We start from the raw sequence: 12,708 nt of genomic DNA, 5'->3' as shown, positions 1-12,708 counted from the left end.
ATATCCAGGGAAACTTCATTGGTAGAGCAGTGCAAAGGCAAGAGATTTCTGTTAGTCCCACCACTGGAAAGTAGAGAATGTTTTAAATTAAGAGCGAGGAATAAAGCTCCACTGAGTGGAGTTAGAGTCTATTTTCCTAAGCTGTATGAGTGTGATCTCAGAGAGCAGTTCATGGAGATGTATTGTACAGAAGCATAGAGGTGACAACAAATACAGACTTACCTAGAAGACTATTTGATTCTCGGTTTTGCTAAGAGATATCTTTTTTTTAAAAAAAGTTGTCCAGAGAGGCGGTGGATGCCCCATACCTGGAAACATTCAAGGCCGGGATGGACGGGGCTCTGAGCAACCTGATCTGGTTGGAGATGTCCCTGAGCCTTGCCGGGGGGCTGGACTAGATGACCTTTAAAGGTCCCTTCCAACCCAAACCATTCTATGATTCTGCTCTGTGATTCACATTCTTCCCATATCTGTCTGCCATCTTACCATTCTCAACCCCTTCTCCCAGTGCTGTTTACTGACAGCACTGACCTTTTGTAGGAACTCAGATACACAAGGGTGGACTTTACAACACACACAGACAGAAGCAGAGTTAGATTTTTGTGTAGAGTTTATCCTTAAAACACCATCATGTTCTGTCTTTTACATAATCATATGCAGTAAAAGATAATATGGAATAAACAAACAAATAAAAAGCATTTAAATGAAATTAAGTATGCATGTGCATGTGTGTATGCGAGTGTACACAAAGAGTCAGGAAATAAATAACAAGCATTCACAAAAATAAATATTTAAGCAAAAGAAAATAAAAAATGCAAGGAACAGTGTGGCAGTACTGCAGCTTTCCCTGGAGACTCTGATGACATTCTCTAGTCTCTTCCACAGGCTTAGTTTAGTGATTTACCCATAGGAAAGTGGACTTTAAGAGGCTGAGGTATGTGTCCAAATACAGATGCTAAATGCAGTCAGACTATGCCTGTGCAAACAAGAAATGTGTCAGATAAATGTTTCACACTGACCATTTCCCCAGACCAACTTCAGAGTTTTGAGCCTGGTTACCTAATACAAGGACAATAACAGCAGATTTCTGGTCTTAAAAGTTCAGAAATGGCATTTGCAGATTTTTTTTTTCCCCCTGAATTCTCTGCCCCACAATAAAGCTATGGAACTCAGGCTATAGCAGGATCTGCACTTCCACCTGTACATTCAACCTGCAAAAAAAAAAAAAAAAAAAAAAAAAACCAAAAAGGAAACGATATAATCGTGTTTTGTATGTACCTACTGAAACTAATCAAATAATCAAATAAATAGTCTATTCACATTGACCTCTCTTTTTGTCCCTGTTTAGCTAATACCTGGGAATCCCTCTGCCTTTTATTCTTTAAAGACACAAACAGTAATAGAACCTCATGCCCAGAGGGAATATTCTGTCTCAGCCTTTCGGTCTCCAGGGCAAGAGATGTCTCTTGGTTTTTAGGGTCCCTAAAACATTGACATCTTTGTGATAATTGATGAACCTTGGAACCATAGAGTGCATGGAAGTAATAATAGAGGACAGTAGCACTACGCATATGGAAAGCATTATAATAAGGAATGTCTTGAAGAAGTGGGAGCAATTCATTGCCAGGGCTGAGTGTCAAAGCTTCACAGAAGCTTCACCCAAAACAGCAGCAGGAGCCTTACAAGGAAGATGCATATTAAAACTTTGTCTGAGTTTACTCCCAAATCCAGATCTGCACCCAAATCCAAACCATAATCAGTTAAATGCCTTCTATGAGACCCAGGACTTGAGGTCTTTAAATCTGAGCTATTGGACCTACTGAATATGATCCCTTTCAGGACTCAAGAGCTTGTTCATGCAGCATGCACCTTAGGCTCAGCCTCAAGATCAACAAATGTATTACAGTCTGTTCCATCAGCAGTTGTTGCTGGTTGAGTCTCACCTGCAACCTGGCCCAAAAGTGTGTGGTTATGGCTTGCAGCAGGCTTAGGCCAGCTTTCAAATTCAGCTCTCACTGTGAAGAAGTAATTTGGCATTTCTCGTTAGTGGTGGCAAGAGAAAGAGCTAATGCATCATAGAAACATCCCTATTCCCTATTGAAAACTGTTAACTACAGCAAGCCTGGAAACTGAAATGACATTCCTGAAGGTCTCAGCCACTCCACTAACCCTGAAGTCTGTCTTACAAGTATCTTTTCACCAAAGACAAAACTACTCTAAGAGAATCATGGATATGTTGGACAAATGCCTTTGACTGCAGTCTGCTGCCTTCTGAAAAGCCTGACGGAAAAATTTGTGGGGAAATGTGGCCATGGAGAAACACTTGTTTTCCAGGCAATCAATATCAGGAAAAATATCAGCATAAAGCTGTTTGTTATGCCTGGTTAAAATGAGAAATAATTCACAACAGTGGGATATACTATCAGAGAAGAGGCCAAAGAATAACGCAAGAATTGTGTGTCTTCTCACACTGAGAAAACAAGCTGAACCCAACCTCTCGGTGTGTTTAAATCACAGCGTTTCCATGCAGAGGAAAGGATTAATTGTTCCCTTGAACATCTTCAGTACAGCAATCACATAATCCCTCTACTGCCTCATATTAAAGATCTTTTCTCTTCAATAGCTGAGGGTCAAAAGTTTAGTGAAATTAACTTGCCAGAATATTGTTCTTTTATTTATGGGAGAAGCTGTAGTACTTAAACTCCAGATGTAACTGCTGGAGCAAATGGCTGCGGGCACATCTAACAGGGCTGTAGCCGCCTTCTCCTTTGTTACCCTGTCTGCAAGGGCGGTGAGGAAACACAGGGAGGGCGAGTATATTGGATATTGCAGGGTTAGAGTTATAAATCAAGCCTATTCTTGAAGCTAGATCTATCATTCACATTATAAACATTGAAGCCAATGCTATAGGCACAAAACTGAAGCTCTATAAATGAAGAATTGCTGAGCCTACTAAGCCCATTGCGGCAGCCCAAATTAATGCATAATTGAGCAGATCCAGGAATAGAAGATTCAGGACCACAAATATTCCCATAACTCCAAAGGCTTTCTTCACCAAATTTCTTTAGTGATGTCTACAGAGATAAGTGTTCATTGGTACTGCAATGATCATCTGTGGTACATCGATGCCCAAAATGTGCCCTGTGTTTCTCCAGAAAACATCTTTGTCTTCTAAATGCATCACAACGATGTTGCTTATCTCCTGCTTTGCCTGATCTTCCTGCACATCGTACACCTGCTGAGGCAGTAGAAATGCTGGGGGAAGGCAGAAGTAGTGTTATTTTCTCCTTTATTTTTTTTGTGACAAAGAATTACAGACTTGGGGTGCACTTTTGCAAAGTTAGTCTATGGTCTTTCATCAGACCTGCCAATTTCTTCACATAAACTTTGAGCTATCATGGGCAAAATGGAGACCGTTGATGAAGACTTTTTAAAATAAGGACAAAATGGTTTTTTTTCTGGTTCAGAATAAGAGGCGAAAATTAACGATCTAAGGTGTTTCCTCGTATTGTGAGGATTTTTGGAGGCAGATAAAAATATCTGCAGATGTAGAGTATCTTCTGTTAGGACAGGTATGGATAGACTAACTTTCATTATGAAGATCAGCTTATTGAATTAGCCTGTGAACTGAGTATCTGTGAGCTGTAAACCGTGAGACCTATAGCAACCACATCTCAGGAATCACAATGTTGCTGCATGCTGTAGAGATAAAGTGAATTATTCTTCCCTGTGTAATGGGGTTTAATATATTCAGAAATCTATCATGTCTTAAATTCTACGTAAAAGTTAAAAGGGCACCAAAAACTATGAGGGCCTTTGTGGAACAGCTGATCCATCCCATAGGGATAAATACCCTACATAATGTACCTTTAAACTTGTTTATAAACATGTATAGAACTTTTAGTTCAAAAGGAGAAACTGAGAAGTAGAGGTCTTGCTTTTATTTTTTGAAGAATAATTTTCAGTGCTTTCTGCATGGTCAGATTCTGCATTTACCAGCTTGCCTTGGGGTTTTGCATCAGTGTGGGATCCCTGCAGGCAGAGTTACCAGAGGTCACGGTCATAATTTCAATGGTGAATTGGATTTCTGATCAAAAACACTCCTCTAAATGTCTGTCTCTCTTACTGATGACAGAGTACACCAAAGGAGGTGGTATATGGCTTGAAGACTCATGAAATCTCTGTTCTCAGCCTAATTTGAATGAAGTAGCTCAACTGAAAGACAGCATCACCCTGCTACACCTTGTCTTATAGTTTAGCACAGACCAAATCCACAGAGGTGTTTTATTTGGCAGGATGCTTTCTGAACCAGAACGACTTGAACTGAGCCCAATTTTGAGGTCCTAACAAAATTGTCCTCTCCACTTTCATGGCTACCTCAGATCTTATTTCAGTTTTTTTTTTTCCATATGATATCCCATTGCTTGGAAATGATGTCTCTTATTTTAGCTCTATAAAAGCCATTAATTTAGAAGCCAATTGAATCTCCGAGATTCTCTCTGCTTTTAACAGCTGCTCATTCAAATGCTACAGTCCTGCGGGTAAAAAGGCAACTGAAAGCTTTCCCTTCCCACCTTGTTTCAGCAGCTAGCAAAATAATGGAGGGACATAGGAACAAAAATCTATAAATACCAGGAATTAGAGCCAAGTGTTGTTGCATCAAAAGCCATGGCTTTTAATTCATGAGTTCCCAGAGGATTATTCCAACTGCTTCTTACATGACCCAGCTTCTCTTTATTCAAATGACTCAGCCCAAGAGGACGATTTAGATTACATTTATTATTTACATTTTTATATCCCTTTGGAGATTCCTTCCCTTTCTACTGCGCCCCCATATCTTTCTTTTAATTTCTGTCCCAGCCTTCTCACTGTGCTGTATCATCATGATTGCTAGAGTCGGAGCTGAGGAATATAGCCAAAACCAGTGTTTTGAGTACTGCAGGAGGAAAAAAAAAAAAAAAAAGGAAAATCTCATCTGTTGAAATTTTAGCTATAACTGGGTGTACTAAACTCTGCTTAGCATTTATCAGTGAAGCAGCTTGTATTTTCATGTAGAATTTCTTCCCAAATGGCTTTGTAGTAAAGCTGATTTAGCAGGCAGCAGTATCCCCTTGTTCAGTCACAATGAAATAACATTTTACTGGACATAGTGTTTTCATGACAACATAAGACCACGCCATTCCTGGTATGCAGGCACAATTTGCCTTTTATGTCATGCATCTCACAATTCCTTTTGCTTTTCCGCAGATATGGATTGGAATGTCCATTTTAGCTCAGAGGTGGCTCTTGTGAGGGGTAAGAGCATGCAGATGAGGAAGAGCATAGAGTTAACTAAGGGTAACTCCCAACTACAACTGAATGCAAAATCATTTTCCCACACTATGAAGCATGTTAATAGCCTATCTCAAAATCTTCCTGTCCTTTCCAGGAGTAACTCATGCATTTCAGTGTTTTTGATTGAGGAAAAAAAAAAAAAAGAACTCTTTCTCTCTCTTTCTCTTTGACTGAAGAGTGGAGAAGTCACTAGAGAGGTAGGAGAAGTAGCCTGAAGTCTTTGCCTGACCCAAAGGAAGAATTTTGGCCAAGACAAATGGCCTTTCCTGGACCATTCTGGAGGACTAACTTGACCTTTCTTCCTTTCTTTTCTTATTTACTGTTACATAGTGATGCCATATGCTCCTACAAAGCACATTTGACTGTCCAAATAGACATTCAGGCTCTTATGTCTTCCCCATGAATATTCCTGAAGAGCAGCTGCTGAAATATCTTGACTCCTACTAGCAAAGGTGAGTTTAACCTTTGCTAAATACAGGTCTCGCTCTCACTGATGGATGAGGTAACTCCACATATTCCATATTTTAATTGGAAGTCCTCAGGAAATTACTTATTTAAGTACGTTCCTCATTCAATAAGAACAGGAGATATTGTTTATAAAATAGCTTACTTTTTAAGTGTTGATGTCTGAACTGATCATTTGTTTCACAATCACTCCCATTTTCAGGAATTCTGTGTATCTGGGTATGATATGTAAAAACTAGACTTTTTCTAATGATAATGTGCAAATCTGCAGCACCTTTTAGCAAAAGTCCGTAAGATGCTTTGCTAATCTACACTCCTAGTTAGTTCTTTTGCTCATCCCTTAGCAGCAGACAGGAAAATATTTAGGGACAGGTTGTCTCTCATGCACTTCATTACCCCAGTAGTGCATGTTAGGACGGCAAGAGAGAAAAGTTTCCACTTCCAATTGCAAAAGAAAGGGAAAAAGAAGGGGGTGGAGAATTTATGGCAGGTAGATTTAGTATTTCACCACAGACCATTCCAGATTCAAGAACAGACTCCAGTGCAGAAAGCCTGGCTCCTCCATCTCCTAGTAGGGGTTGTGCTCCTGATGTTCATCTAACCGAGTTTGCACAGACTCCTTCAGGTTGTGAACAAAACCACTTTTCTTCCCACTCAAATGAGTCCTCTGTCTTTGCACTTCCAAAACCTGTACTCAGCTGTGTGTGCATCTCCACTGCCTGCTAAAATCTGAGCAGGATCGGCACAGAGTCTACAGAAGGTGCTATTTGATGTCCTGGGTTTGTAGATGGTTAATAACCACTGATCTTTCTGAGCGATAGCCTTTGCTCACAGACTGGGGCAGGAATCTAGGGATGAAACATCTGTGCTTTGAGACAGGGACTAAATAATTGCCCTTTTCCCCTCTGCCAACACATGAATGGACATCGCAGTATGCAAGATACCTCAAGTTCAGATGTATGTTGTTTTGTGCGCCTATAAACATGTTCAACATCTTCCCCTAAGTAACAGTTAACTCCTGGAGAGAATAAATACTGCTCAGAGATGCCTGAAGGGTGAGAGGTGTTTCTTTGTCATTGAGATGCATTTTAAGTCTGTAGATCTGAACTACCATCAGGGACTGTCCCAGCAGGGAGGCAGCTGGGGAGGCAGTGTCTGCATGTGTCTGCTAGACCACAGCATGAAAAATTGTTTGTGGCTTTATTGGCACTTTCTTAAAAAGAATATTTATGTTGCTGTTTGGAATGAAACCAAACAAAAAATTGTCAAGTCCAAAAGAAATGTCTCAAGTCACTCAGTGCTTTGAACTATGTAAATGTTTCAGTGGAGCTTTTTTTCTTTTTGTAAAATGAAGAAAATACAGAGATGGGAGTCTATTTCAAATGCTAAATATCTGTTTCATACAAGGAAAAGTTAGAAAGCAATTATCTTTCTTTTTCAGTTCCCTCTGCTCTTTCTTTCCATTGAAACTTCAAACACTCTTCAGGCTCTTTACTCATTCATAAACCCAGGAAACTGTCACTAATTTAAGAAGCAAACTTATCAAGGAAATGTAAGAGGAACATTCACACGCTTGATAACCCAATATCTCAGAGTCTATTCTCGCCTACCAAGGGACTATTCTCATTTACCAATATCACTGGGGGAACCCCAATCCAACTCAATATGGTTTTGGAAACTATACAGCTTGATACAGGATGGAAACACACAGCCCCTTGCAATCAGTGCCGTCTACTGCAAAGCACCACTGCTGTTTTGATACCTCAGCCTCATATGAAGGCACTGATAGACAGTGCAATAATAGCACTTTGAAAACAACAAATGGCACATTAAACTCTGCTCCAGTTCCTTGGCTACCAGTGATAACAAGCATTCACCAACAAATTCTAGGTATAAAGATGCAGTACAGCATGTACCAGGAAATTATAGACAGAAAAATCAATCACCTCAAAGGAAGTGAATGCAGCACTAACCCAAGGTCTAAAAGCCAGAACTGCTGGTTTTGTGCTTGAAACGTCCTCACAGAACCCTTGGAAGAAATGCCAGCATCCATTTTCTACTTAAGGAATTAAGTATTCCCTTTTCTGCATCTGAAAACTTATGGAAGAGGGAGATACTGTGTGTTAAAACAAAACTTAGGGAAGATGGAGATATTATGTGTTAAAGGAGATGAAATAATTCACTGATTTGCGACTGGTAAATTCCGAGTATTGCCTCTATTGGTAATGTTTGTACAACCTATACTTAATGCAAGAAGAATAAAATAAATTTTTTCAAGCCTTCCTGGACTTTACTGAATGGCTCAGTAACCTTTGTGTAAATTTATAATTTGCTGTGACTTTTCAAAATGCCGTACACGAGACAGAGGGAGAGAGACTCAGAGGGACAGTTAGCAAGTGGAATGGGTTATTGGGGAAGATGATTGAAGAATCTCATTGTGCTGAAGTTTTACTGACATTTCTTTCTACAGAAGGCAGCCTGCCATCTCAGCATTTCTCCTCTTCTTGAAGTGTCTTATCTTCTCAGCCATGTGTTCATATGCTGTGTTAATGAGCATGATATATAATACGTTTCACATAGAGCCAATGCAAGCCTGATTTACAAAGGATGGGGTGAAAACCTGCCTTTGCAATGAGATGTGAATCCTAATGTAGCAGAATTTTCTGCAAATGCTATGTAGTTGTAAATAATGGAAGAAGGGTAAGAATAGACAAGTCAAGCCAATACCTGAGATGCATCTTAATTGCCTCTTTCAGTACCAACAAGTAGCAATACATGTTGCTTCTAGTGAGTTCAGCTGGGCAAATATTTTAATGTTTTTTGGACCAATTTGTATGAGATACAGTGTTTATGGATTATCGATTTATCAGGCAATCTGCCCCATCTGAGTTGCACTGATGCAAGAGGAAATGCTAGTGTCATCTCGATGGGATCTGTTTAGATACATCTGAAACTTTTCTTAGACCTTCTGAGCTTGTAGTAAGACATAGTAACTCAAAATATCAGGCTACTGTTTATCATTTGATTACAAAAGATTTTATCTGCCACTGTAGTGTTCTCCTTTCCACTGAGAGAATGAGATATTGACTTTTGACACTGCTGTGGTTTTGTTTAGTGAGGGGGGGGCCTAAGGTGGCAGCTTCTGTAGGAAACTGCTAGAAGTCGCTCCCTTCAGTGGACTCGGCCAGGCCCAGGATGGACCCGCTGCTGGCCAAGCCCAAGCTGATTGGTAGCAGAATGTTCCATGATAATGCCTCTGCGACAACGTATTTAAGAAGGGGAAAACAGAAAAAAAAAAAAAAAAAAAAAAAAGAGAAGATGTGAAGCAGCTGAGCAGGGTCAGAGGCGGGGAGGCACAAGCCTTGTGAGCCTTGCAGGCCTCACCCTCTGGCCTCTTGCCAGGCAGCTGACTGGGCCCAACTCGGCCTGGCCCGGCTGCGAGAAGTGGAGAGGAGATGAGATGGATGATGTGAAGAGATTCTGACAGGCGTCTGCCAGCCTGTTGTGAAAAACTTTTCTTGTGAGAGGAATGGCTGCAGATGGCAAGGTCAGTTCAGAAGGAGAGGGAGGAGTAATGCAGCTCCTGGCCAAGATTCCCCTGCAGCCTGTGGTGATGACCATGGTGGAGCAGGTCGTCCCCCTGCAGCCCATGGAGGCCCACAGAGGAGCAGAGATCCACTTGGAGCCCATGAAGGATCCCACATCGGGGGAGGTGGATGCCTGAAGGCGGATGTGGCCTGTGGAGGGCCCTCTCTGGGGCAGCTGCTCTGGAGAGACTGCACCCTGTGGAAGAGATGACCCACGCCGCAGCAGTTTCACGAAGGACTGTGGTGTATGGATGGGACCCCACGCCAGAGCAGGGGAGGAATGTGAGGAGTTCTTCCCACGGCGATGAAGCAGCAGCATGAAACAACGCATGATGAACTGACCACAACCCCCATTCCCTCTTCCCCCCTGTGCCACTCAGGGTGGAGGGGAAAGTAGTAGAGGGAGGGGTGTGGGGAGGTTATCTTGTTCCCTGTCTCATTCTCCTGCTGTTTTTAGTAATAAATGAATAGTTTTCCCCAAGTTGAGCCTGTTTTGCCCGTAACAGTAACTTTAAGGATCTCTCCCTGTCCTTATCTCAAACCTCTACCCGTTTTTCTTATATTATCTCCCCCTATTCTCTCGAAGGGTGGGGGGAGTGAGAGAGAGACTGCGTAGTCTGGTCCCGATCAGGGCTGAACTACAACAGACACCAAAAGATGTATTCAACTCTTTGTTTATTGATAGCAACACATGTACTTTTTTTTTAAGCTACAAGTCAGTAATTTAATTTAATTGACTTACAATAGCACAAGACCTTGTTGAACATCTGCTGGGGTGACTATGAGGAGAAAGGGCAGGGGAGATCTCATCACCTTCCCTTCTTGACATGGCCCTCTCTTCCAGTGCCAGGTATTTCTCCATGCATTGACTAGACTTTTGTAGAAATTAGGGCATAATCTCTCCTGTTTGATTTGGTTTTGATTCTTCAGGTACCCCTCCCATGTCTGTGTTTGATCAGTTGGTGATGAAGTCCAGTCCATCATGAAGGTGGCAGATACTTCTGCAAGATATGAAACAGTAAGGAAGGCTGTGTTCAGGCACCTATTTAAACAATAAATATATGTTCAAGAAATACCACGTGAGCATCTTCAACCTCCTTGGAACTGGTCCCATTGATGAGTTTCTACAATTAGTCACAGGATCGCTCTAGACACAGCATCCAAGCAGGCTTTGCATGGGACAACTTGGCTTGAAAATCCCCTTTAACCAGTGTACTGGGCCTGGTTAGGATAGAGTTAATTTTCTTCACAGAAGCTCATATGGGGCTATATTTCAGATTTTTTACTAAAACAGTACTAGTAACACACTACTGTTCTAGCATTTGCTGAGCAGTGTTTGCACAGCATCAAACCTTCTGTTTCTCAGTCTGCCCCCCAGTGAATATATTGGGGGGTGCATAGTAGACCGGGAGGGGACACAACTGGGCAGATGACCTGAACTAACCAAGGAGATGTTCCATACCATATAACATCATACTCAGCAATAAAGTCTTGGGAAGAAGAAAGAGGCAGGTGGGGACATTCAGAGTTCTGATCTTACTCTTTCCAAGTAGTCATTACACATGATGAAGCCATCCTTTCCTAGAAATGTCTTAACATCAGCTTGCTGATGGGATGTAGTGAATGAATTTCTTATTTTACTTTGTTTGTCCATGCAACTTTTGCTTTATTTATTAAACTGTCTTTATCTCAACCCACAAACTTTCACTTTTGCCCTTCAGATTCCTTTCCCCATTCCCGCTGAGGGAGGAGTGAGTGAGAAGCTCTGTAGGGCTTAGCTGCCTACCAGGGTTAAATCATGACAACAAATTAAAAAAAAAAAAAAAGACAAACTGAGTATTTTCCAGTTAAAGATTACTGTTTAAGGAAATTTAATTTTTTTTTAGAAGGAAAACACTATACAGAAAAGGCATCCATAAATTGTGGTGAATTCAGTGGAGGACCACTGAGATGGTTGGGGTTGGGGCACTTGCCCTGTGCACAGAGGCTGCAGGACCATGGCTTGTTCAGCCTGGAGAAACAACAATTTTGGGGGGCACCTAACAGCAGCCTCCTGTACTACAGAGAGGTTATCAAGGAGACAGTCAGACTCTTCACAGGGGTGCGTGGAGGGAGAACAAAGCATTAGCCACAAGTGGAAGCAAGGACAATTCGAAGTGGATATAAGGATAAACTGTTCCACAATGAGTAATAGGTTATTCAAAGAGAGTCTGCATCCTTGGAGGTTTCCAAGGCCTGACTAAATAAAGACCTGGACAGCCTGGTATGACCTCACGGCTGACCTTGCTTTGAGCAGTAGGTTGGGCTAGAGACCTCCTGAATCCCTTCCAGCCTGAATTAATCTATGATTCTACTTTCAAGTATGGACACTACAGTCTCCCACCTACTTTTCATAGTGCAGGAAAGGATATTTTCTCTGAGAAATAATGGGTTTGAAATCTAACACCAAAAACTGCAGTAAAGCAAATTTTTGGGACTCTACATCTTTGCTGCTATTACATCACGCTGGGTAGTCCTTGTTTTGGAATGAAGCTCTCAATTTTATTAGGATTTACTGAAATAGAAATGAAAACAAATGACAGCCATTAAAAGTTGAATTGTTCCTGTTTGCCATGATTCAATTGACTGCTCCTATGACAAAGTACTCTCTAGATATTCAGTCAACAACCAGGACTTCATTTTTCTGAGAATTGTCCTTAGAAGCACATAGGCCAAGTTTTTCATCAATATAAGCTTAAGCTCTTCATGTAAGACTCATCTCTGCTGCAGGATGGAGTGTCACTGAGAGACATAGGGCACTTTTTTTTCCAAGGTTGTTGCAAAACAAGTTCCCTATACATAAAGCATGAATAGATGTGCCTTGATAATGATGTTTACTAAACATCCACTCTCTCCCAGTGGCAACTTTTCTAGGAAAAGTTAGAAAAGCTACCTAGAAAAGCTACTCCTAGAAAAGCTACCGCTGGGAGAGTCAGAGTTCAGTATCTGAATCGAAAAAAGAAGTGGGTTTGTTTCAGCTGGATTGGTGCAAAGCTGAAAGTTAGACTGATTGAATTTGGGATTTACTTTCATGTTTTCTTCACTTATAATTGAATGTTTTGCTTCAGTTTCAGGTTGCTAAAGTATTTCAGAAAAGCCTTTTCAACTAGAGTCCAACTGAAAAAAAACTCATTTCTTTTAGAAAGGAGGAATTAGGTAGGTGTTGCCAAAATGTGTTTATACCACACAGTGTATAACTTAATTTATTTATTGATTGAAAGGAATGACCTAATTCCATTCAATTCAAACCATTTAAAGAACAATTTTGATCCCTTTGGGCATC

This window comes from Chlamydotis macqueenii, chromosome 2 (assembly GCF_036417535.1).
Source record: "Chlamydotis macqueenii isolate bChlMac1 chromosome 2, bChlMac1.mat, whole genome shotgun sequence".
Classification (NCBI taxonomy): domain Eukaryota; kingdom Metazoa; phylum Chordata; class Aves; order Otidiformes; family Otididae; genus Chlamydotis; species Chlamydotis macqueenii.
The sequence above is the reverse complement of the archived record's forward strand: the minus strand, read 5'-3'. Positions refer to the sequence as shown.